The 26066-nt window shown below is 40.9% G+C and overlaps 1 protein-coding gene across 2 annotated transcripts in view; it reads right to left on the reverse strand.

Moving 5' to 3' along the window:
* LOC133535490 (calmodulin-binding transcription activator 1-like) overlaps positions 1–26066 on the reverse strand; it is a 202284-nt gene that overhangs the window by 115114 nt on the left and 61104 nt on the right. For both annotated transcript variants that reach the window (XM_061875371.1, XM_061875370.1), the window contains exon 2: positions 170–237. The gene's annotated coding sequence lies outside the window, so the exon portion shown is untranslated. The remainder of the gene's footprint in view (positions 1–169; positions 238–26066) is intronic.

Genomic DNA, 26066 nt, shown 5'->3' on the forward strand with positions numbered 1-26066 from the left:
GGGGGGCCTTTGGAGACGCACACCTCCGTCGTTTTAATCAAACAACCGCGTGGTTGTAGGGATTAAAGCAACACCAGTCACCTCCTGACAAAGTCATCGTCTGTGTGTGTGTGTGTGTGTGTGTGTGTGTGCGTGTGTGTGTGTGTGAGACTGTCTGCTCCCCCCTCACCTGGTCTTTGGCGATGTCGTCAGCCACTCATCGTGTTTCTCAAAAGTGATGAGATAGGCAGCAATCTCCTGGAGAGACAAAGGCAAGACAGAAAGGTTACGTTCGTGTGTGTGTGTGTGTGTGTGTGTGTGTGTGTCACAGGGAGATAAAACATAAGAGGCAGTTCCAGATGACCTGCCGATGCCACGGTGATTGGCACGGTGAAGATGTGCCACTCCATCGGTCAGCCAGTCAGGAGCCAGGTACAGAGCACACACCCTCAGGGCTGGCAACCAATCACAGGAGCCCACTCACTGAGGCCCGCCTCCTCTGGTGAGGAAAGGCCAGCAACACACACACACACACACCCAGAGACGTGGACACACACACACCCAGAGACATGGACACACACACACCCAGAGACGTGGACACACAAACACACACACACACACACTCTTGTATTTGTTACCTTCCTGAGACCTGTAGAAAAAAGCCTCCCTTTTTAGGAGCAGCCTTTCTAGATATATAAAGAAGTGTATTTTAGATTAGATTAGATAGTACTTTATTCATTCCGTCAGGAAAAATACAATTTTCAGCACAATCCCATTCAAGATCAGACAAACATTACAGGGAGACAGAACAGGATCGCTGACGGGTCTGCCGGCTTCCAGCGCCCCTTACAAAAAAAGATGAAATACAGGTAAACAAGGGGGGGGGGAGAATAGAAGATTAAAATGAAATAAAAAAAACGGTCTTAGCCTGGGCCTTGGAGAGGGGGTGCAGACTGAGGCCAAGGGAAAAAAAAAAAAAAAAAGAACCAAAAAAAAAAAATTAAAAAAAACACGAATAATATATGCATACTATGAACATATAAGAAAGTTTGTTGTGAAGAATTAGTTGGAATTTCACAATGAAAAGGTCACAATTTTACAAGAAAAACTTTGGAATTTTATCAGTATTATAAATAAAAAGTTGTCATTTTAACGCAAGTCCAAATTTCACAAGAAAAACTGAACATTTGTGCAATATTATGACAAAAGTTGGAATTTTACTCAATAACAGTCACAATTTTACAAGAGAAGCTGAAAATGTTGGGCAATTTTAGGAAAAGAGTCGTCATTTTACTGGACAAACGTCACCATTTTAACAAGATATCTTTCAAATTTAGCCAATGTTATTGTCGTGATCCGCGACTTGGATCATGTCATATTCTGGTTTTGGTTCTGTTTCATATCACATCTTGTTTGTGTTTGTCCTCCATAGTTCCTGGTGCCACTTCCTGTTTTGTTCTGTTGTCATGACGACGCATTTTTGTCACCTGCCTTGTGTTTTTGACGCGCAGCTGCCTCCTAATTTCTGTCCTTATATAAGCCTGCCTTTTCTGTTCCTCATGCTCGCAGTTCAGTTCGCTGTCCAATGCAACAACCCCGATTGTTGTAAAACTCTTTTTGTACTAGTTAGCTTCCACGCTATTCCGTTGTTTGCTTCCCTAGCTCACATGCTAGCGCCTTTTGTTCCTTCTAGCTCCCATGCTAGTGCCTTGTGCAAGTGTTTTTGTTCCTAGTCTGTTTTATAATGTAAATAAATCATCATTTCTTACCTTCATGCTGAGTCCATTCCGCCTGCATCAACGAGAGAGCGCAACCCCATAGCCACAATGCCAGCCAAGCATCACAGTTTTAACAATTGACATTTTACTTGGCAAAATTATGAAAAAAGTCATCATTTTACTCAATAAATGTCACTAATTTGCAACAACGGCAAAAAAATTGGCAATATTGTGATAAAAGTCCGAATTTTACATCACAAATGTCACCATTTTGCATTAAAAAGTAATAATTTTACATAAAAAATGTAATAATTTTACGAGAAAATATTACAATATTCAGAGGTGGGTAGTAACGCGCTACATGTACTCCGTTACATCTACTTGAGTAACTTTTGGGATAAATTGTACTTCTAAGAGTAGTTTTTATGCAACATACTTTTACTTTTACTTGAGTATATTTATAGAGAAGGAACGCTACTTTTACTCCGCTCCATTTATCTGCAATCAGGTCGCTACTCGCTACTTTTTTTTTTTACCGATCTCTTAATGCACGCTTTGTTTGTTTTGATTTTGTCAGACACGCATTCAAAGTAGGAACTACGCATGCCTGCGTTTCACCAATCACATGCAGTCACTGGTGACGTTGGACCAATCAAACAGAGCCAGGTGGTCACGTGACCGTCACACGTAGAACCCGACATGTTGAAAAACTTATTGGGGTGTTACCATTTAGTGGTCAACTGTACGGAATATGTACTGTACTGTGCAATCTAATAATAAAAGTTTCAATCAATCAATCAATCAATCAAAAGTGTAAAGGAAAAAAGACACTTTTTATTTCAACCGTACTTCCCGTCAAAAGCCTAAAGACTGATCGCACAGTTCCTGTCTTCACAATAAAAGCGCCGCTCCATCGCGCCTGCGCTAACAAAATAAGAGTCTCCGAAAGCCAGCGCAAACAAGCTAGCAAGCTACGGAGTTTGCCGCCAATGTATTTCTTGTAAAGTGTATAAAAACAAATAATGAAGCTGGCCAAATAAGATGCCAAAAACCAAAGACTTTCATGTGGTATTAGACAGGAAGGAGGAACTTTTTTTCTCCTCCATTTGAAAACCGGGATGTTATCAGCACTATACTGTCTGATTCCAATCAATGCAAGTCATCAGAATCAGGTAATACACCAACTTATATTCTTGTCTTCATTAAAGATAGGAATCTATGTGTTAAACATGCATGTATATTCATTAAAACACCTTTAACATGTCAACAAAAACGGCAAAATAAATAAATATAAATTATATACTGTATATATAAATGTATGTATATATATGTGTGTGTATATATGATATGTGTGTATGTATATATGAGGTAGATCACCTCGACTTGGTCATTTATTAAGTAATTGATAAACGTTGAAAAACTTATTGGGGTGTTACCATTTAGTGGTCAATTGTATGGAATATGTACTGTACTGTGCAATCTACTAATAAAAGTTTCAATCAATCAATCAATGCCTACTGAGCCTATGGTGCTGTTAAGTTACTGTGGCTCAATTTGCCTTAATTTTTTTTTATTTTACTGTATTATTATTTAATATATAATATTGTTTTAGTTGCTTAAGAGATATCCCTGGCTATTTTTATGTTTTTGTGCATTATTTGTTGCCGTAATCATTAAACAAACAGGTTACTCACCAGTTACTCAGTACTTGAGTAGTTTTTTCACAACATACTTTTTACTTTTACTCAAGTAAATATTTGGGTGACTACTCCTTACTTTCACTTGAGTAATACATCTCTAAAGTAACAGTACTCTTACTTGAGTAGAATTTCTGGCTACTCTACCCACCTCTGACAATATCACAGAAACAGAAATAGGGCTAAACTGTTCCCAATTTTATAAGAAAGAAGTTGACACATATTGAGAAAAATACTACTTTTAGTTTATTTTTGTTTGTAATTGCTTTCTAATCTTCATTATTTACTTCAAGTTATTACAGTATGTCTTTTGGCCAGCACTTCAATTTCTTACACACACTTGTTATTTCATATGTTGACCAGAGGGGGAGCACTTTTAAAAGTGACACACAGTCAATGTGAAAAATGTCTCCTTTTTGGGACCAGCCTCATTTTGAGCAGCAGGGGTGCAAAAGAGACATTGTCTATTAGATGGAATGTTATTTGGGACCATCATTTATGTTATCACCTCCTCATATGGAAGATACCTTTCTTTCTTCGTGTCTCAAGAAGGGGAGAAATATAACACACACACACACACGCACGGACACACAGACACGGACGAACAGAAGATGAGTGAGTGAGTTCATGGCAAAAGTTGTGTAGTTTGGCATCTTCCCACCAGACAAAGTGCACTCATAGCTCCGTTCTCAATTCCTGCGGCTCCGCTTAGGTCTCCTCAGCCGTCTCATTCACGCTATTTCTTTTTCCACACTGAAGCCCGGGACGGACAAATAAACGAGCGGTACAGGTGTGCGTTTTACCAAGAGCAAGGCATTACGGGTCTCACGCACATCTCCGTTTTCCTTGGCTGGGGAAACATCTCCTCTAAGGTAGCAGTAGAACGGAAAAACATCCGTACTGAATTTATTATCATATTTATTTGATTCATGACACACAAAAAAAAAAAATTCCAGAGTTTAAATAGACATGATCAAAATAGTATCAACCTCACAGAGATTCCCCAGCCATTTGGAGAGATAATGAGGAGGAGCCACAGACCCCTTCCCCATCGACAACAATGCTAATCAGGCAGACAACAATTACTTTGAGAAAAATGATGATTCGGAACCTTATGTTTTTGAGCCCGAACACAAAGAGGAAGAGCAACAAGTTTTAGAAGCTTAGTGCTAAACAATATAGAGTTAGCAGCATTGCTAGGTGCTAAACATACAAACTGACCTCAATAAACCATATTTCTACAAACACTTACTGTAATATTTACACTCTATTTAGAATGCCGACCGACGGGACGCTCGCATGATTCTGTTTAGATGAAGAATCAACCACAATCCTCACGAAGGGTTAAAAAAAAACAACTTTGCAGCAACTAGCGTTTTTTTCCGCCAGGATGTGCAAGTGGACCAACAACTGCAAGTTTGTGAGTAAACAAATATGATCGAAATAGCATCAAACTCATGGAGGTTACCAAGCCATTTTGAGAGATAATTAGAAAGCCAAACACATAGAGGAGGAACCACAGATCCTTTGCCCATTGACAACAATGCTAATCAAGTAGACTTTATAAGAGACAACAACAATTACTTTGTAACATTTATGAACCAGAACCTTATGTTTTTGAGCCTGAACACAAAGAGGATGAGCAATAAGTTTTAGAAGCCGAGTGCTAAACGGATGCAGCTTTTATGAATCACAATAGCGTTAGCAGCATTGCTAGGTGCTAAACATACACACTGACCTCAATAAACCATATTTCTACAAACACTCGCTGTAATATTTCCACTCTTGTTGGGATGACGACCGACGGGATGCTCGCATGATTCTGTTTAGATGAAGAATCAACCACAATCCTCACGAAGGGTTAAAAAAAAAAAACTTTGCAGCAACTAGCGTTTTTTCCCCGCCGGGATGTGCAAGTGGACCAACAACTGCAAGTTTGTGAGTAAACAAATATGATCGAAATAGCATCAAACTCATGGAGGTTACCAAGCCATTTTGAGAGATAATTAGAAAGCCAAACACCATAGAGGAGGAACCACAGATCCCTTGCCCATTGACAACAATGCTAATCAAGTAGACTTTATAAGAGACAACAACAATTACTTTGTAACATTTATGAACCAGAACCTTATGTTTTTGAGCCTGAACACAAAGAGGATGAGCAATAAGTTTTAGAAGCCGAGTGCTAAACGGATGCAGCTTTTATGAATCACTATAGCGTTAGCAGCATTGCTAGGTGCTAAACATACAAACTGACCTCAATAAACCATATTTCTACAAACACTTACTGTAATATTTCCACTCTCGTTGGGATGCCGACCGACGGGACGCTCGCATGATTCTGTTTAGATGAAGAATCAACCACAATCCTCACGAAGGGTTAAAAAAAAAAAACTTTGCAGCAACTAGCGTTTTTTTCCCGCCGGGAAGTGCAAGTGGACCAACAACTGCAAGTTTGTGAGTAAACAAATATGATCGAAATAGCATCAAACTCATGGAGGTTATCAAGCCATTTTGAGAGATAATTAGAAAGCCAAACACATAGAGGAGGAACCACAGATCCCTTGCCCATTGACAACAATGCTAATCAAGTAGACTTTATAAGAGACAACAACAATTACTTTGTAACATTTATGAACCAGAACCTTATGTTTTTGAGCCTGAACACAAAGAGGATGAGCAATAAGTTTTAGAAGCCGAGTGCTAAACGGATGCAGCTTTTATGAATCACAATAGCGTTAGCAGCATTGCTAGGTGCTAAACATACAAACTAACCTCAATAAACAAGATTAATACAAACACTTACACATATAAATATATATATATATAAATAAATGATAAACATAAATAGAAGAAAAATTCTATATATAGAGATATAGTAATAACTTGAAGTAAATAATGAAGTAAATGTTTCTGTAATATTGCAAAAGTTCTCATAAAATTATTACTTTTTATGTAAAATTATTTCTTTTTCATGTAAAATGGTGACATTTACCATAAAATTCAGATTTTTATCACAATATTGCCAATTTTTTTGTTGTTTTTGTAAAATAGTGACATTTTTAAAAAGGTGACTTTTGTCATAAATTTGCCAAGTAAAATTCCGATTATTTTTATAGAATTGCCAAAATGTTAAAGTTTTCTTGTAAAAAGCTACTGTTATTGAGTAAAATTCCAACTTTTATCATGAAATTGCACAAATGTTCATCCTTTTTTTGTAAATCTTTGCCTTGCGTTGAGTAAAATTGTCATGATCCGTGGTCCGGATCATGTTTTTATCATGTTCTGTTTGTTTTGGATTCTTATAGTTCCTGTTTGACACCTGAGTTTGGTTTGGTTGCCATGGCTACTGATGATTTTCACCTGCCGGCTGGCATCGTTGTTTGTTTCATGCAATGCCATAGTTTTTGCTAAGTGTTTACCTCATGCCTTGCCAAGTAAGTTTGGTTTGTTCCATGCCATAGTTTATGCTAGTTGTTCACTTCACGTTGTTTCATGCCGCAGTTTCATGCTCGTTTCATGCAATACCATAGTTCATGCTGTTTGTTTCTTGCTATGCCATAGTTTATGCTAGTTGTTCGCTTTAGGCCATGTCACTGTAAGTTTTGATTGTCTCATGCCTGGACTACGTAAGTCGTGTTCATTTCATGCCACAGTTTTATAAGTTCTACATGTCCATAGTCTTTGCTAAGTATTTACTTTAACTCCAAGTGCGATCAGCCTTGTTTTCTGTTTTTTGTATCTTTTTTGAGTGAAGATTTTTAAATATGTTCCTACCTGCAAGCCTTTTCCGGAATATACCGTTTGCATCCCGGGAGAACAAACCTCGCGGTAAGCTGCGAAAACCACGATGTGACAAAAATGAGGACTTTTATTTTAATACTGCCAAAATTGAAAGTTTTCGCGGGGAAATTGTGACATTTTTCTTGTGAAATTCCAACTCATTTTTCACAACACGCTTTTTATATTTGCTTAGTATGTAAATATAAAGTTGTAAGTAAACATCTTTATAAATCTACAAAGGGTGGTCCTAAAGGGGGTAGCATTTTTCACAGGTCTCAAGAAGGTAACAAATACAAGAATGTGTGTGTGTGTGTGTGTGTGGCAATGCTTATTTAATGGGGACATGGCTTAGACCTCCGACGGTATGGGGACAAAAAACAGGTCCCCTAAAGGGAAACCTTTTTAAATACTACTCAGATCCATTCTGAAGATGCCTAAGTGATTTTTATGCTTTGCCCCATCAATCAATCAATCAATGTTTACTTATATAGCCCTAAATCACTAGTGTCTCAAAGGGCTGCACAAACCACCACGACATCCTCGGTAGGCCCACATAAGGGCAAGGAAAACTCACACCCAGTGGGACATCGGTGACAATAATGACCCAGTGGGACGTCGGTGACAATGATGACTATGAGAACCTTGGAGAGGAGGAAAGCAATGGATGTCGAGCGGGTCTAACATGATACTGTGAAAGTTCAATCCACAATGGATCCAACACAGTCGCGAGAGTCCAGTCCAAAGCGGATCCAACACAGCAGCGAGAGTCCCGTTCACAGCGGAGCCAGCAGGAAACCATCCCAAGCGGAGGCGGATCAGCATCGCAGAGATGTCCCCAGCCGATACACAGGCAAGCAGTACATGGCCACCGGATCGGACCGGACCCCCTCCACAAGGGAGAGTGGGACATAGAAGAAAAAGAAAAGAAACGGCAGATCAACTGGTCTAAAAAGGGAGTCTATTTAAAGGCTAGGGTATACAAATGAGTTTTAAGGTGAGACTTAAATGCTTCTACTGAGGTGGCATCTCGAACTGTTACCGGGAGGGCATTCCAGAGTACTGGAGCCCGAACGCCATAAAACATGTTTACTGCTTAGTGAGTGTGAGACATTTGCACAGCAGAACTTTTTTTTTTTTTTTTTAAATGGTCCTCAGTAGTCACGTACACATTTGTGTAAATTAGATAGATGGATAGTACTTTATTGATTCCTTCAGGAGAGTTCCTTTAGGAAAATTAAAACTATTATGCAAAAAGATTCAAATTTGGTCCTCGTGAACCATGTTAACTCTCATCAATGCAGAGATTTAAAGACGTGTATGAGCCAACTGGCCAGTGGACATTTTACACTTTTTTTTTTATGCCTCCACAACCTGTAGAAAGGGCGGACCCCACAAGTACAGATCAGCAACTTGGTCCCCAATCCAAATGATAACCAGTAAGTGTGTGTGTGTGTGTGTGCATATTTGTGGGTTATTTGTCCCAGTTTGGCAGGAGAGCACTCCAGCTCCACACTGACCAGATGAGATGGAGGGAGAGAGCAGGTGGAGGGCGCTGGCACTTATCGGGATTGTTTTTAGTATCCTCCATTCCATTGCCATGCCCCAACCCCCACTGCCTCACCCGGCACTCAAATGTGTATTTACGTGTGTGTGTGTGTGTGTGTGAGAGGGACTGGCTGCCATCACACCATTAATTATTATCACCATCAATCTGCCAACTGTTAATGTCTGTCTGTCTGAGCTTCAGAAAATTGCCGAGTCTGGGTGGAAGACATGCACATTTTACACACAAAGAGCGGCTCATTCATTTATGCATCTATTCATTAGCGGTGACACCTCTCCTCCTCATCCAAACCACTCTGCCGCCAGTCAATATCCTATAGGAGCGTACGGCCTCCACAGCCCCGACCAGGCTTCCGGGGGCTCCCCCAGTGACCGTCAGCTAGTGGGAGGCGGGAAGAGACAGAAGGATGGGAGGATCAAGAAGGAGGGAGAGAGACTGGCAATTAAAGGCCTGCCCCATAACAGCCATTAAAAAGCCCCAAACAGAGGAGTCAGCTGAAATGGCAGCCTGACACACACACACACACACACACACACACACACACACACACACACACACACACACACGCCCATGTGGGGAGTGAGAGACTTGAAGGTCGTTCCTCAGGAAGTCAGAGTTTTTGTCCCCCCGGAGGAAGGCCAGTGATGGAACACAGCGAGCACACTGACCCTGCAGGAGGACTGTGCCAGACAGGGATCTCTCCCCTGGGATCTAGTCCATAAACCTAGTTCTTCTGCATGTCTACAGAGGTCCACGCAATCATGCATTCCCACGGCTTCTAGTCCATGCAGGTGTGCACGTCAGCAAGGACAACTACTTCAAGTACTGCTGGAGTGGAACAACCACTTGCTTCTAGGTCTAAGTGACTATCTCAGACAAAGTCCAAAAGCAGTGAAGATGTCACCTTGTGTAAATGCTAAATAAAAAGAGAATACAACAAATCCATTTCAACTTATATTTAATTGAATAGACTGCAAAGACAAGATATTTACTCTTCACACTCGGAAAAATCCTGAAGTTAAATGTTAAATGGGTTGTACTTTTCTACCCCTTTTTAAGGAGCCCAAAGCGCTTTGACACTATTTCCACATTCACACACTGACGGCAGGAGCTGCCATGCAAGGCGCTCACCAGGACCCATCAGGAGCAAGGGTGGAGTGTCTTGCCCAAGGACACAACGGACGTGACTAGGATGGTAGAAGGTGGGGATTGAATCAGTAACCCTCAGATTACTGGCACAGCCACTCTACCAACTTCACCAAGTTGGAATGTAATGGCAGCAACACATGTCAAAAAAGGCATTTTTTACCAGTGTGTTACATGGCCTTTCCTTTGAACAACACTCAGTGCAGGTTTGGGAACTGAGGAGACACATTTTGGAAGTGGAATTCTTTCCCATTCTTGCTTGATGTACAGCTTAAGTTGTTCAACAGTCTCCTGCCTCTTATTTTAGCCTGGCATTGTCTTGCTGAAATAAGCAGGGGCGTCCATGATAACAACATACGTTGCTCCAAAAGCTTTATGTACCTTTCAGCATTAATGGTGCCTTCACAGATGTGTAACTTAGCCATACCTTGGCCACTAATACATTCCCATTCCATCACACATGCTGACTACCACACATTCACCCTACAACAATCACTAATACACCCCCATACCATCACACATGCTGACTACCACACTTTCACCCTACAACAATCACTAATACACCCCCATACCATCACACATGCTGACTACCACACTTTCACCCTACAACAATCACTAATACACCCCCATACCATCACACATGCTGACTACCACACTTTCACCCTACAACAATCATTAATACACCCCCATACCATCACACATGCTGCCTACCACACTTTCACCCTACAACAATCACTAATACACCCCCATACCATCACACATGCTGACTACCACACTTTCACCCTACAACAATCACTAATACACCCCCATACCATCACACATGCTGACTACCACACTTTCACCCTACAACAATCACTAATACACCCCCATACCATCACACATGCTGACTACCACACTTTCACCCTACAACAATCACTAATACACCCCCATACCATCACACATGCTGACTACCACACTTTCACCCTACAACAATCACTAATACACCCCCATACCATCACACATGCTGACTACCACACTTTCACCCTACAACAATCACTAATACACCCCCATACCATCACACATGCTGACTACCACACTTTTACCCTCCAACAATCACTAATACACCCCCATACCATCACTCATGCTGACTACCACACTTTCACCCTACAACAATCACTAATACACCCCCATACCATCACACATGCTGACTACCACACTTTCACCCTACAACAATCACTAATACACCCCCATACCATCACACATGCTGACTACCACACTTTCACCCTACAACAATCACTAATACACCCCCATACCATCACACCTGCTGACTACCACACTTTCACCCTACAACAATCACTAATACACCCCCATACCATCACTCATGCTGACTACCACACTTTCACCCTACAACAATCACTAATACACCCCCATACCATCACACATGCTGACTACCACACTTTCACCCTACAACAATCACTAATACACCCCCATACCATCACACATGCTGACTACCACACTTTCACCCTACAACAATCACTAATACACCCCCATACCATCACACCTGCTGACTACCACACTTTCACCCTACAACAATCACTAATACACCCCCATACCATCACTCATGCTGACTACCACACTTTCACCCTACAACAATCACTAATACACCCCCATACCATCACACATGCTGACTACCACACTTTCACCCTACAACAATCACTAATACACCCCCATACCATCACACATGCTGACTACCACACTTTCACCCTACAACAATCACTAATACACCCCCATACCATCACACCTGCTGACTACCACACTTTCACCCTACAACAATCACTAATACACCCTCCATACCATCACTCATGCTGACTACCACACTTTCACCCTACAACAATCACTAATACACCCCCATACCATCACACATGCTGACTACCACACTTTCACCCTACAACAATCACTAATACACCCCCATACCATCACACATGCTGACTACCACACTTTCACCCTACAACAATCACTAATACACCCCCATACCATCACACCTGCTGACTACCACACTTTCACCCTACAACAATCACTAATACACCCCCATACCATCACTCATGCTGACTACCACACTTTCACCCTACAACAATCACTAATACACCCCCATACCATCACTCATGCTGACTACCACACTTTCACCCTACAACAATCACTAATACACCCCCATACCATCATACATGCTGACTACCACACTTTCACCCTACAACAATCACTAATACACCCCCATACCATCACACATGCTGACTACCACACTTTCACCCTACAACAATCACTAATACACCCCCATACCATCACACATGCTGACTACCACACTTTCACCCTACAACAATCACTAATACACCCCCATACCATCACACATGCTGACTACCACACTTTCACCCTACAACAATCACTAATACACCCCCATACCATCACATATGCTGACTACCACACTTTCACCCTACAACAGTCCCCATGGTTCTATTCCTCTTTGGTCCAGAGGACATGACGTCCACAGTTTCCAAAAACAATTTGAAATGTGGACTCGTCAGACCACAGAAGACTTTTCCGCTTTGCATCAGTCCATCTTAGATGAGCTCGGGCCCAGCTAAACCGGCGGAGATTCCGGGTGTTGTTGATAAATGGCTTTGGCTTTTCATAATAGAGTTTTAACTTGCACTTACAGATGTGGCGACCAACTGTAGTTACTGACAGCGTTTTTCTGAGGTGTTCCTCAGTCCATGTAGTGATATCCTTTACACACTGATGTGGCTTTTTGATACAGTAGCACCTGAGGGATGGAAGGTGCGTAATATCATGGCTTAGATGCAGTGATTTCTCCACATTCTCTGAACCTTTTGATGATATTACGGAGCGTAGATGGTGAAATCCCTAAAATTCCTTGCAACAGCTGCTTGAGAAATGTTGCTCTTAAACAATTTGCTCGGGCATTTGTTGACAAAGTGGTGACCCTCGCCCCGTCCTTCTTTGTGAATGAGTGAGCATTTCACGGAAGCTTCTTTTATAGCCAATCATGGCACTCACCTGTTCCCAATTAGCCTGTTCACCTGTGGCATGTTCCAAATAAGTCTTTGATGAGCTTTCCTCAACTGTCTCACTCTTTTTTGCCACTTGTGCCAGCTTTTTTGAAACATGTTGCAGGCATCAAATTCCAAATGAGTTAATATTTTGCAACAAATAAAGTGCGAACATGAAATATGTTGTCTTTGCAGTCCATTCAATGGAATATAAGTTGAAAAGGATTTGCAAATCATTGTATTCTCTTTTTATTTACCATTTTGTACATCAGATTTATGACACCGAAAGACTTTTGGATAAATAGATATGATCAAAAATAGAATCAATCTCATGAAGATTCCTGAGCCATTTTGAGAGATAATGAGGAAGTCGGTCACGCACTCTAAAAAACACCCAATTTGGCTAGTTTTCTACCCAGCTACTGGGTAACCACTAGATGGGTTATATATTCAACCTGTCACGACTTGGACTATGAGGTGGGTGTTTTCCCAAGAACCGAGTGAACGTGGACCGGCGTGAAGGTAGAGACATCTTTTTATTTTGACACTATAACTAAAAACAGGAACCAACAAAAAGCGCGCACAATGGCGGTACAAAAACTGGGCTATGAAACTAAAGACTAGCACAAAGGCAATTAACAATAAACGTGAAACAAAAACTTGCACTGTGGCATCAATAACAAGAAAACTTACTGTGACAAGGTGAAACAAAAACTTGCACTGTGGCATCAATAACAAGAAAACTTACTGTGACAAGGGTATGAGAAAAAGCCGCATGGATATCATGGGTGCAGGAAGTGATGTTGCCAGCCTGACTACCTGGTAACTCTGGCTTAAATAATACTATGGTGATTGAAAACAGGTGCATGACATGGGGGACAGGTGAAACCTAATGGGTTGGCATGGAAACAGAGCAAACAAGGAAGTGCAAAAGCAGGAAACAATGTCCAAAAAACAAAACCGAACGTGACTAAAACGAAACATGAACACACAGACATGACACAACCCAAATGCTGGGTCATTTTAACTGCAATGCTGGGTCAGTCCTACCAAATAACTTGGGTTATTTTTCGTTGTGTTGTAGTCCAAATGTCATAATGATTTATGAGGTGAGTATTGCAACTTCTAGTTTTTAAAGATGCTGGGTCACAACAACCACACAACTCCATAGAAAATACCCCATAAATATGACTCAACAGGCTCAACCCAGAATTTTGGGTAGAAAAAAAAAACTAGCATTTTTTTAGTGCGTGTGATCCGTGACTTAGAAGAGAAACCATAGATCCCTTCTCCATCAACAACAATGCTAATTATACACACTTTTTAAGGGGCAACAATAATTACACTGGGAAACGAAATTATGATTCAGGGCCTTACATTTTTGAACCTGAATACAAAGAGAATGAGTTTTAGAAGTCGAGTGATAAATGCAGGGTCTATGTGACACTAGCATCAGTAGCATTGCTAGGTGCTAAACATACACACAAAACATCTTAAACCAAAATAAAAAAAAAAGGCTTATACTTCTACTCTCGCTGGGACGCCAACCAATGGGACGCTCACATATATCGGTTTAGATGAAGAATCAATCACAATCTTCACAGGGGGTTGAACAAAGTTCCTGCCGCAAGGGGCTTGTGGGGTCTTTTTTGAAAGTGGATCAACAACTGCATCTCCTCCTTTAAAGTAGCAGTAGAATCGAAAAACATGCATCCTCCGTATTGAAGCTATTGATGACACCTAAATACTTACATTTGCCAGTAAAGAAATATGATCAAAATAGCATGGACCCCACGGAGGTTACCGAACCATTTTGAGAGATAATTAGAAAGCCAAACACGTAGAGGAGGAACCACAGATCTCTTCCCCATCGCCAACAATGCTAATCAAGTAGACGTTGTGAGAGACAACAACAATTACTTTGGAAACAATTATGATCCAGATCCTTATGTTTTTGAGCCCGAACACAAAGAGGATGAGCAATAAGTTTTAGAAGCCGAGTGCTAAACGGACGCAACTTTATTGAAACAATATAGCGTTAGCAGTATTGTTACGTGCTAAACATACAAGCTAACCTCAATAAACCATAATTCTTACTGTAATATTTCCACTCTCGTTGGGATGCCGAACGACGGATGAAGAATCAATCACAAATTTCACGGAGGGTTAAAAAAAACTTGTCTGCAACTAGCGTCTTTTCCACCACTTCAAGGGATAATAATATGGTCAGATAGCAGAAGCGTGACGCTCCGGTGACGCCAATCTCTGAAAATAGCTGAAGGTATTCGGAGTGGAATATTCCAAACGACTGATGAGCTGCGTTTTCACGTACTTTGTGGATTGTAAACACAATTGGATGTGGCTCAAGCTTTAAAAGTCAACTTGTTTTTCCACTCCACTGCGACTTGAGGAGATATCGTATGTAAAAAAAAGTTGGGGCCGTGAGTGGGAAGCGAGACTGCGAGCGATGCAAGTGGGGGAATCAGCCACCCACTCAGGTCTCCGTGAGGCCGCCTCCCCTCCAAGAAAGTGGTGGCATGTACATAAAAGTGCTGAGATTTGCACACACGCAAACTCCCAGGCCTGGGGGACATTACCCCAGGAAGAGAGAGAGAGGGCGCTTTGCTCGCTCGCCCACACTGCAACAGACTTTCCCCCGGGGAGATTCCGTTAAAGGGTCTGGCCACGGGCGAGCGTGTGTGTGTGTGTGTGTGTGTGTGTGTGTGTGTGTGTGTGTGTGTGTGTGTGTTTTGAAGTCTAATGACAAGCATCACCCTGGCAGATATCAGGGGAAAACAGAGACGTCTGTAAACTGGAACTGTCACATCCATTCCATAGCAGCGCCTCAAATGAAGGCCGCCACATCGCCACAGACACACACACACACACACACACACACACACACACACACACACACACACACACACACACACACACACACACACACACACACCTTATTTGGCACTGAACTCTTTATTTTGTGGAGATGGGAGGCAGCACATTTCCTTTCAACTTGCCTTTGCCTTGTTTACATACAGACGACTATATATATATATATATATATATATAGCTTCATGTCACAAAGTTAGGACTTTAGAAAGCATGCTAGTGACATTGCAGTGTGTTGATGTTTTATGGTGTATCGTCACGTTTCTGCTCAAACTCCTAATGGATCTAACCGGTGGCCATGGATGAAGTGCTGGCTGTCCAGAGTCGGGACCTGGGGTGGACTACTCGCCTGTGCATCGGGTTGGATCCACTATGGACTGGACTCTCACACTATAATGTTAGATCTACTATGGACTGGACTCTCTCACTATTATGTTAGATCCATTATGGACTGGACTCTCTCACTATTATGTAAGATCCACTATGGACTGGACTCTCACTATTATGTTAGATCCACTATGGACTGGACTGTCACACTATTATGTTAGATCCACTATGGACTGGACTCTCACTATTATGTTAGATCCACTATGGACTGGACTCTCACAATTATGTTAGATCCACTATGGACTGGACTCTCACTATTATTTTAGATCCACTATGGACTGGACTCTCACTATTATGTTAGATCCACTATGGACTGGACTGTCACACTATTATGTTAGATCCACTATGGACTGGACTCTCACTATTATGTTAGATCCACTATGGACTGGACTCTCACAATTATGTTAGATCCACTATGGACTGGACTCTCACTATTATTTTAGATCCACTATGGACTGGACTCTCACTATTATGTTAGATCCACTATGGACTGGATTCTCACTATTATGTTAGATCCACTATGGACTGGACTCTCACACTATTATGTTAGATCCACTATGGACTGGACTCTCACTATTATGTTAGATCCACTACGGACTGGACTCTCACTATTATGTTGGATCCACTATGGACTGGACTCTCACTATTATGTTAGATTTACTATGGACTGGACCCTCACTATTATGTTAGATCCACTATGGACTGGACTCTCACACTATTATGTTAGATCCACTATGGACTGGACTCTCACACTATTATGTTAGATCCAATATGGACTGGACTCTCACTATTATGTTAGATCCACTATGGACTGGACTCTCACTATTATGTTAGATCCACTATGGACTGGACTCTCACACTATTATGTTAGATCCACTATGGACTGGACTCTCACACTATTATGTTAGATCCACTATGGACTGGACTCTCACTATTATGTTAGATCCACTATGGACTGGACTCTCACTATTATGTCAGATCCACTATGGACTGGACTCTCACTATTATGTTAGATCCACTATGGACTGGACTCTCACACTATTATGTTAGATCCACTATGGACTGGACTCTCTTACTATTATGTTAGATCCACTATGGACTGGACTCTCACTATTATGTTGGATCCACTATGGACTGGACTCTCACTATTATGTTAGATCCACTATGGACTGGACTCTCACTATTATGTTAGATCCACTATGGACTGGACTCTCTCACTATTATGTTAGATCCACTATGGACTGGACTCTCACACTATTATGTTAGATCGACTATGGACTGGACTCTCACTATTATGTTAGATCCACTATGGACTGGACTCTCACTCTATTATGTTAGATCCACTATGGACTGGACTCTCACACTATAATGTTAGATCCACTATGGACTGGACTCTCACTATTATGTTAGATACACTATGGACTGGACTCTCACTATTATGTTAGATTCACTATGGACTGGACTCTCACTATTATGTTGGATCCACTATGGACTGGACTCTCACTATTATGTTAGATCCACTATGGACTGGACTCTCACTATTATGTTAGATCCACTATGGACTGGACTCTCACTATTATTTTAGATCCACTATGGACTGGACTCTCACTATTATGTTAGATCCACTATGGACTGGACTCTCACTATTATGTTAGATCCACTATGGACTGGACTCTCACTATTATGTTAGATCCACTATGGACTCTCACTATTATGTTAGATCCACTATGGACTGGACTCTCACACTATTATGTTAAATCCACTATGGACTGGACTCTCACTATTATGTTAGATCCATTATGGACTGGACTCTCACACTATTATGTTAGATCCACTATGGACTGGACTCTCACTATTATGTTAGATCCACTATGGACTGGACTCTCACTATTATGTTAGATCCACTATGGACTGGACTCACACTATTATGTTAGATCCACTATGGACTGGACTCTCACTATCATGTTAGATCCACTATGGACTGGACTCTCACTATTATGTTAGATCCAGTATGGACTGGACTCTCACTATTATGTTAGATCCACTATGGACTGGACTCTCACTAGTATGTTAGATCCACTATGGACTGTACTCTCACTATTATGTTAGATCCACTATGGACTGGACTCTCACACTATTATGTTAGATCCACTATGGACTGGACTCTCAATATTATGTTAGATCCACTATGGACTGGACTCTCACTACTTAAATATAAGTGTAACACTAGCTTTTTTCTTTTTACACATTACACGTGATATGATATCGTCGCGGTCACACCCCAACATTGTTTTACCTAATAGTCATGATTAATAATCGTGATTCCAATATTGATTAAAAAAATCATATTTTGGCCATAAACGTGCAGTCCTTTGTGTAAGACTAGATCTCAAACATGAACACTATTTTTATCTTTACGGACAAAAAAAACAAAACAAAACTAAAAAAAAAATCTAACAATGGATGTCCACCAACTTTTTGCAACTCAACACCAAAAAAACGGAAATGCTGATTATCGGTCCTGCTAGACACCGACCTCTATTTAATAATACAACTTTAACATTTGACAACCAAATAATCAAACAAGGCGACTCTCTTATTATTTTCCACCCAACTCTCTCCTTTGAGTCACACATTAAGAATGTTACTAAAACGGACTTCTTTCATTTCCATAATATTGCTAAAATTCACTCCGTTTTGTCCACTAACGACGCTGATATCATTATCCATGCGTTTGTTACGTCTCGTCTCGATTACTGTAACGTATTATTTCCGGGTCTCCCCATGTCTAGCATTAAAAGATTACAGTTGGTACAAAATGCGGCTGCTAGACTTTTGACAAGAACAAGAAAGTTTGATCACATTACGCCTATACTGTATATACCTTTATATACATATATACATACATATATACCTATACTGTATATACCTTTATATACATATATACATACATATATACCTATACTGTATATACCTTTATATACATATATACATACATATATACCTATACTGTATATACCTTTATATACATATATACATACCTATACTGTATATACCTTTACATACATATATACATACATATATACCTATACTGTATATACCTTTATATACATACATATATACATATACTGTATATACCTTTATGTACATATATACATACATATATACCTATACTGTATATACATATATACATACATATATACCTATACTGTATATACCTTTATATACATATATACATACATATATACCTATACTGTATATACCTTTATATACATATATACATACATATATACCTATACTGTATATACCTTTATATACATATATACATACATATATACCTATACTGTATATACCTTTATATACATATATACATACATATATACCTATACTGGCTCACCTGCACTGGCTTCCTGTGCACTTAAGATGTGACTTTAAGGTTTTACTACTTACGTATAAAATACTACACGGTCTAGCTCCAGCCTATCTTGCCGATTGTATTGTACCATATGTCCCGGCAAGAAATCTGCCTTCAAAGGACTCCGGCTTATTAGTGATTCCTAAAGCCCAAAAAAAGTCTGCGGGCTATAGAGCTTTTTCATTTCGGGCTCCAGTTCGAGATGCCACCTCAGTAGAAGCATTTAAGTCTCACCTTAAAACTCATTTGTATACTCTATCCTTTAAATAGACTCCCTTTTTAGACCAGTTGATCTGCCGCTTCTTTTCTTTTTCTCCTATGTCCCACCCTCCTTTGTGGAAGGGGGTCCGGTCTGGTGGCCATGGATGAAGTACTGGCTGTCCAGAGTCGGGACCCAGGATGGACCGCTCGTCCATCGATTGATTGATTGAAAAAGTGCAGTTACTTTGTTTATAATGCTTGTGTTGCTTTCATATGCACATTCAATGTTATACTTCCGGTACATAAATACAAGTTGAATGTGTTGTGATTTGGTTAACAGATTTGTGCTCAACATTTTTGAAAATGTTGAGCACATTTAAAAATACTGCGGTAATAATGATCATTTTGGTCACAATAACCATTACAATAAGAAATGTTCATACCCTAACTCTAACCTATTAGCTGATGTACCCTTGACAGCTAATCCACCTGTCAATCATTCGGAGTATTTCAACCAGTTAGATTGCGGGGAATTCACCGTGCCCTCCCACTACAATCAAGATGTCCCACAAAATAATCGGGCGTGCTCATTAGCTATGTCTTCACGGAAAAAATGTATTTCATCTGATCATAATTGGGATAAGACTGTAACTGTGTACAAGGACCCTGAAAAAATGATGTGTCTTTTCATCCATCACACTTTACATCAGAGTACTTTATTTTGACATACCGTAAAGGGAAGTGGAAGAAGAAGAAGCATTGATTTCCGCTGCAAACAAACATGGCTCTGTGTTTCTGTCACTGTATTCATTTACCAATTCTTCCTTCTGTTTGCTACTTTTGTTTTACCTCTTGGCTGATCTTTGCCCTCCAGACCATACTTTTCCTCCTCTTAGCACCAAAGTAAACAGTATATAATGCTACTTCTGTACATGTTGTACGAAAACAAAATATGGCACTGAGGATTTGAAGCAAAACGTCACCTTTGAGGCGTCCACATTGGAGAATAACTTAAATTAAGGCCATCTAAAAAATAGTATGAACCATATAAGATATATGTAAAAATAAAATATAATTAATACATTAATAAGTATATAAAAACATTAAAAATATTACCACAATGGGACATTTGGCTTTGTAATCATATTTTTTTCCTCCTAATTTTTGTTACTTTGTGGTATTTCTCGTATATATATATATATATATATATATATATATTTTTTTTTTTCCTCCTAATTTTTGTTACTTTGTGGTATTTTCTCGTATATATATATATATATATATATATATATATATATATATATATATATATATATATATATATATATATATATATATATATTTGTGGTATTTCTCATATATATATATATATATATATACGAGAAATACCACAAAGTAACAAAAATTAAGAGGAAAAAAATATATATATACACTGTACACACATATATATATATATATATATATATATATCTCCATCCATTTTCTACCGCTCATTCCCTTTTGGGGTCGCGGGGGGCGCTGGCGCCTATCTCAGCTACAATCAAGCGGAAGGCGGTGTACACCTTGGACAAGTCACCACCTCATATATATATATATATATATGAATATATGAGATCAGGAAATAACACAGAGGCTATATCATCTCTACACGCCTGTTTTGCAGGTTTCCCTGCTTGTCAGGGGATTTTGTAAAATCCCCTGACAAGCAGGTAAACCTGCCGTGGGGTCCACTTAAAGAAGTGCCCACAAGGGTGAGGACAATGAAGTGAGGCTGAAGACACAAAATGTAAAATACTGTGGAAAATAAGTTGTGGATAGAGTTGGGTTGAGGTTAGAGTTAGGTTTATGTTTTGGTTAGAGTCGGATTTGGGTTTTGGTTAGAGTTGGGTTGGGGTTTTGGTTTGGGTTGTGGTTAGAGTTGGGTTTTGGTTGGGGTCATATCAATCAATCAATCAATGTTTATTTTATAGCCCTAAATCACAAATGTCTCAAAGGACTGTACAAACCACTACGATAGGTTGGGGTTGCATATATTGAGCAGAAAAAGCAAAACATCTAACAACCAGATGTGGGACCAAGTCATTGTTTTGCAAGTCACAAGTAAGTCTCAAATCGATCGCGAGCTACCAGTCGACCGCGGGGGGTGTGTCAGTCGATCTCCAGCCAGGCTTTTAAAAAAAATAGACCTAAAAATTAGTTATCATCAATCTTCACCAAGACGTCACTTAAATGACCTTCACGGTACCGGAGGGTCTTGTGAGATGACGCTGGCTGCTGCAAGATCATTATTATGAAAATATGACCGAGAGGAAGGCGAGAAACACTTTTTATTTCAACAGACTCTCGCGCCGTACCTTCCGTCAAAACTCTAAAGGCCGACTGCACATTTCCTATCTTCACAATAAAAGCCCTGCTTCATGCTGCCTGCGCTAACTAAATATAGAGTCTCGGAAAACTGGCGTGCACAAGCGATCCCTCAGAAAGCTGGCGTGCACATCACTTGTGCACGCCAGCTTTCCGAGACTCTTATTTTGTTAGCGCAGGCAGCATGAAGCAGGGCTTTTATTGTGAAGATAGGAAATGTGCAGTCGGCCTTTAGAGTTTTGACGGAAGAGACGGCGCGAAAGTCTGTTGAAATAAAAAGTGTTTCTCGCCTTCCTCTCGGTCATTTTTTCATAATAATGAACTGGCAGCAGCCAGCGTCATCTCACAAGACCCTCGGGTGCCGTGAATGTCAATCAAGCAACTACGGAATTTGCCGCCAATGTTTTTCTTGTAAAGTGTATGGAAGCTGGATGAATTAGATGCCAAAAACCGACCACTTTCATGTGGTATTGTACAGAAAGGACAACTTTTTTTCTCCTCCATTTGAAAATGTGGGCTGTATCATCATTACTGTCTGATTCCAATCAATGCGAGTCATCAGAATCAGGTAATACACCAACTTATATTCTTGTCTTTGTGAAAGAAAGACATCTATATGTGTTACACATGCTTGTATTATCATTAAACACATTTAACTTGTTTACAAAAATGTCTCTTTCATAAATAAATAAATATAAATGATATATATAAATGAGGTAGATCCCCTCGAGTTGGTCAATTGAAAAGTAGCTCGCCTGCAGAAAAAGTGTGGGCACCCCTGTGTTAGATGGTAAGTAGAATTTACTTGATACTGGCAAGTGAGTATTACTTGATATTGCAGCATTAAATTTTACTTAAATCATTTGCGTGCAAATACTTACAATAATTTTTTCAAGCAAATCTTCTGAGTTATTTTTTTCAGTGCATGTGCAAAGTACATAAATAACAAATGTAATTTGATTAGGTCTCTGCTTTTTGCAGATGATGTGGTCCTGATGGCTTCATCTGACCGGGATCTTCAGCTCTCACTGGATCGGTTTGCAGCCGAGTGTGAAGCGACCGGAATGAGAATCAGCACCTCCAAGTCCGAGTCCATGGTTCTCGCCCGGAAAAGGGTGGAATGCCGTCTCCGGGTTGGGGAGGAGACCCTGCCCCAAGTGGAGGAGTTCAAGTACCTAGGAGTCTTGTTCACGAGTGAGGGAAGAGTGGATCGTGAGATCGACAGGCGGATCGGTGCGGCGTCTTCAGTAATGCGGACGTTGTACCGATCCGTTGTGGTGAAGAAGGAGCTGAGCCGGAAGGCAAAGCTCTCAATTTACCGGTCGATCTACATTCCAATCCTCACCTATGGTCATGAGCTTTGGGTCGTGACCAAAAGGATAAGATCACGGGTACAAGCGGCCGAAATGAGTTTGGGTCTCTCCCTTAGAGATAGGGTGAGAAGCTCTGCCATCCGGGAGGAACTCAAAGTAAAGCCGCTGCTCCTTCACATCGAGAGGAGCCAGATGAGGTGCTTCGGGCATCTGGTCAGGATGCCACCCGAACGCCTCCCTAGGGAGGTGTTTAGGGCACGTCCAACCGGTAGGAGGCCACGAGGAAGACCCAGGACACGTTGGGAAGACTATGTCTCCCGGCTGGCCTGGGAACGCCTCGGGATCCCCCGGGAAGAGCTAGACGAAGTGGCTGGGGAAAGGGAAGTCTGGGTTTCCCTGCTTAGGCTGCTGCCCCCGCGACCCGACCTCGGATAAGCGGAAGAAGATGGATGGATGGATAATTTTTTTTATCTAAATAGATTGAAAACTAACACCAATGAGTTGACTGATGAATATTGTCACATGATGTATTCAGAAAGTATAAATAACGACAAATAAAGATAGAACACTATTAATGGCAACATGTAAGTGTAATAAAACTCCAACAACATTATGATTTGTACAATTTCAAAATGTGCTTGTTCTATTTTTAAACAAAGAAAACAATCTAAAGTTGTCTTTATTTTGAAGTTATCGTGCCGTGATTTGGGAGTAGGTTTTTCTCCATGAGGCCCCCCATCTAAAATGAGTCTCACACCTCTGGTCTAGAGCCTTCTTGTCCTGTGGGCATGTCGTTATCCACAGGAACACTTTATCAACCAAATGTAACCGGGTCGCCGGACCAAACCTGAAGGCTCGGGTGTGTGTTGCAAGGATAAAGGTAAATGGTTTCAGTTGTAAGTCACATGAAGGATTGTGTAGGTGTTGTAAAGCGGTCCAATAAGGTCTTGTTGGCACTCGATTCTTCTGGCCTGCTTCATTAAAAGGAAAAGCTCTAAAACAGAGGCCGACATTGACTTGGATCATTTTGTTCCGTCCTCGCGCACAATCCAAATTTCATTAAGGCCATTGTACACCCGAGCAATAATGTGTACTTGCTTTTTTACAGAATTCCCAAACTGCCGCGCTCTCCCTTCTTTTTCCTCCGTATTACTAATCCAGCTGCTTAATGCTGTTTCCATAACAACTGTTGCAAAGCCCCCGATCAGAATTCCTCCCCGGCTCGCCTGGTGTTTATCGTCTAAACCTGGGGTGCCCATTACGTCGATCGCGAGCTACCAGTCGACCGCGGGGGGTGTGTCAGTCGATCTCCAGCCAGGCTTTTAAAAAAAATAGACCTAAAAATTAGTGATCATCAATCTTCACCAAGACGTCACTTAAATGACATTCACGGTACCGGAGGGTCTTGTGAGATGACGCTGGCTGCTGCAAGATCATTATTATGAAAATATGACCGAGAGGAAGGCGAGAAACACTTTTTATTTCAACAGACTCTCGCGCCGTACCTTCCGTCAAAACTCTAAAGGCCGACTGCACATTTCCTATCTTCACAATAAAAGCCCTGCTTCATGCTGCCTGCGCTAACTAAATACAGAGTCTCGGAAAACTGGCGTGCACAAGGGATCCCTCAGAAAACTGGCGTGCACATCACTTGTGCACGCCAGCTTTCCGAGACTCTTATTTTGTTAGCGCAGGAAGCATGAAGCAGGGCTTTTATTGTGAAGATAGGAAATGTGCAGTCGGCCTTTAGAGTTTTGACGGAAGGGACGGCGCGAAAGTCTGTTGAAATAAAAAGTGTTTCTCGCCTTCCTCTCAGTCATTTTTAATAATAATGAACTGGCAGCAGCCAGCGTCATCTCACAAGACCCTCGGGTGCCGTGAATGTCAATCAAGCAAGCTACGGAATTTGCCGCCAATGTTTTTCTTGTAAAGTGTATGGAAGCTGGATGAATTAGATGCCAAAAACCAACCACTTTCATGTGGTATTGTACAGAAAGGACAACTTTTTTTCTCCTCCATTTGAAAATGTGGGCGTTATCATCATTACTGTCTGATTCCAATCAATGCAAGTCATCAGAATCAGGTAATATCAATCAATCAATCAATGTTTACTTATATAGCCCTAAATCACTAGTGTCTCAAAGGGCTGCACAAACCACCACGACATCCTCGGTAGGCCCACACAAGGGCAAGGAAAACTCACACCCAGTGGGACATCGGTGACAATGATGACTATGAGAACCTTGGAGAGGAGGAAAGCAATGGATGTCGAGCGGGTCTAACATGATACTGTGAAAGTTCAATCCACAATGGATCCAACACAGTCGCGAGAGTCCAGTCCAAAGCGGATCCAACACAGCAGCGAGAGTCCCGTTCACAGCGGAGCCAGCAGGAAACCATCCCAAGCGGAGGCGGATCAGCAGCGCAGAGATGTCCCCAGCCGATACACAGGCGAGCAGTACATGGCCACCGGATCGGACCGGGCCCCCTCCACAAGGGAGAGTGGGACATAGAAGAAAAAGAAAAGAAACGGCAGATCAACTGGTCTAAAAAGGGAGTCTATTTAAAG

This window comes from Nerophis ophidion, linkage group LG16 (genome assembly GCF_033978795.1).
Source record: "Nerophis ophidion isolate RoL-2023_Sa linkage group LG16, RoL_Noph_v1.0, whole genome shotgun sequence".
In the NCBI taxonomy this organism is placed as follows: Eukaryota; Metazoa; Chordata; class Actinopteri; order Syngnathiformes; family Syngnathidae; genus Nerophis; species Nerophis ophidion.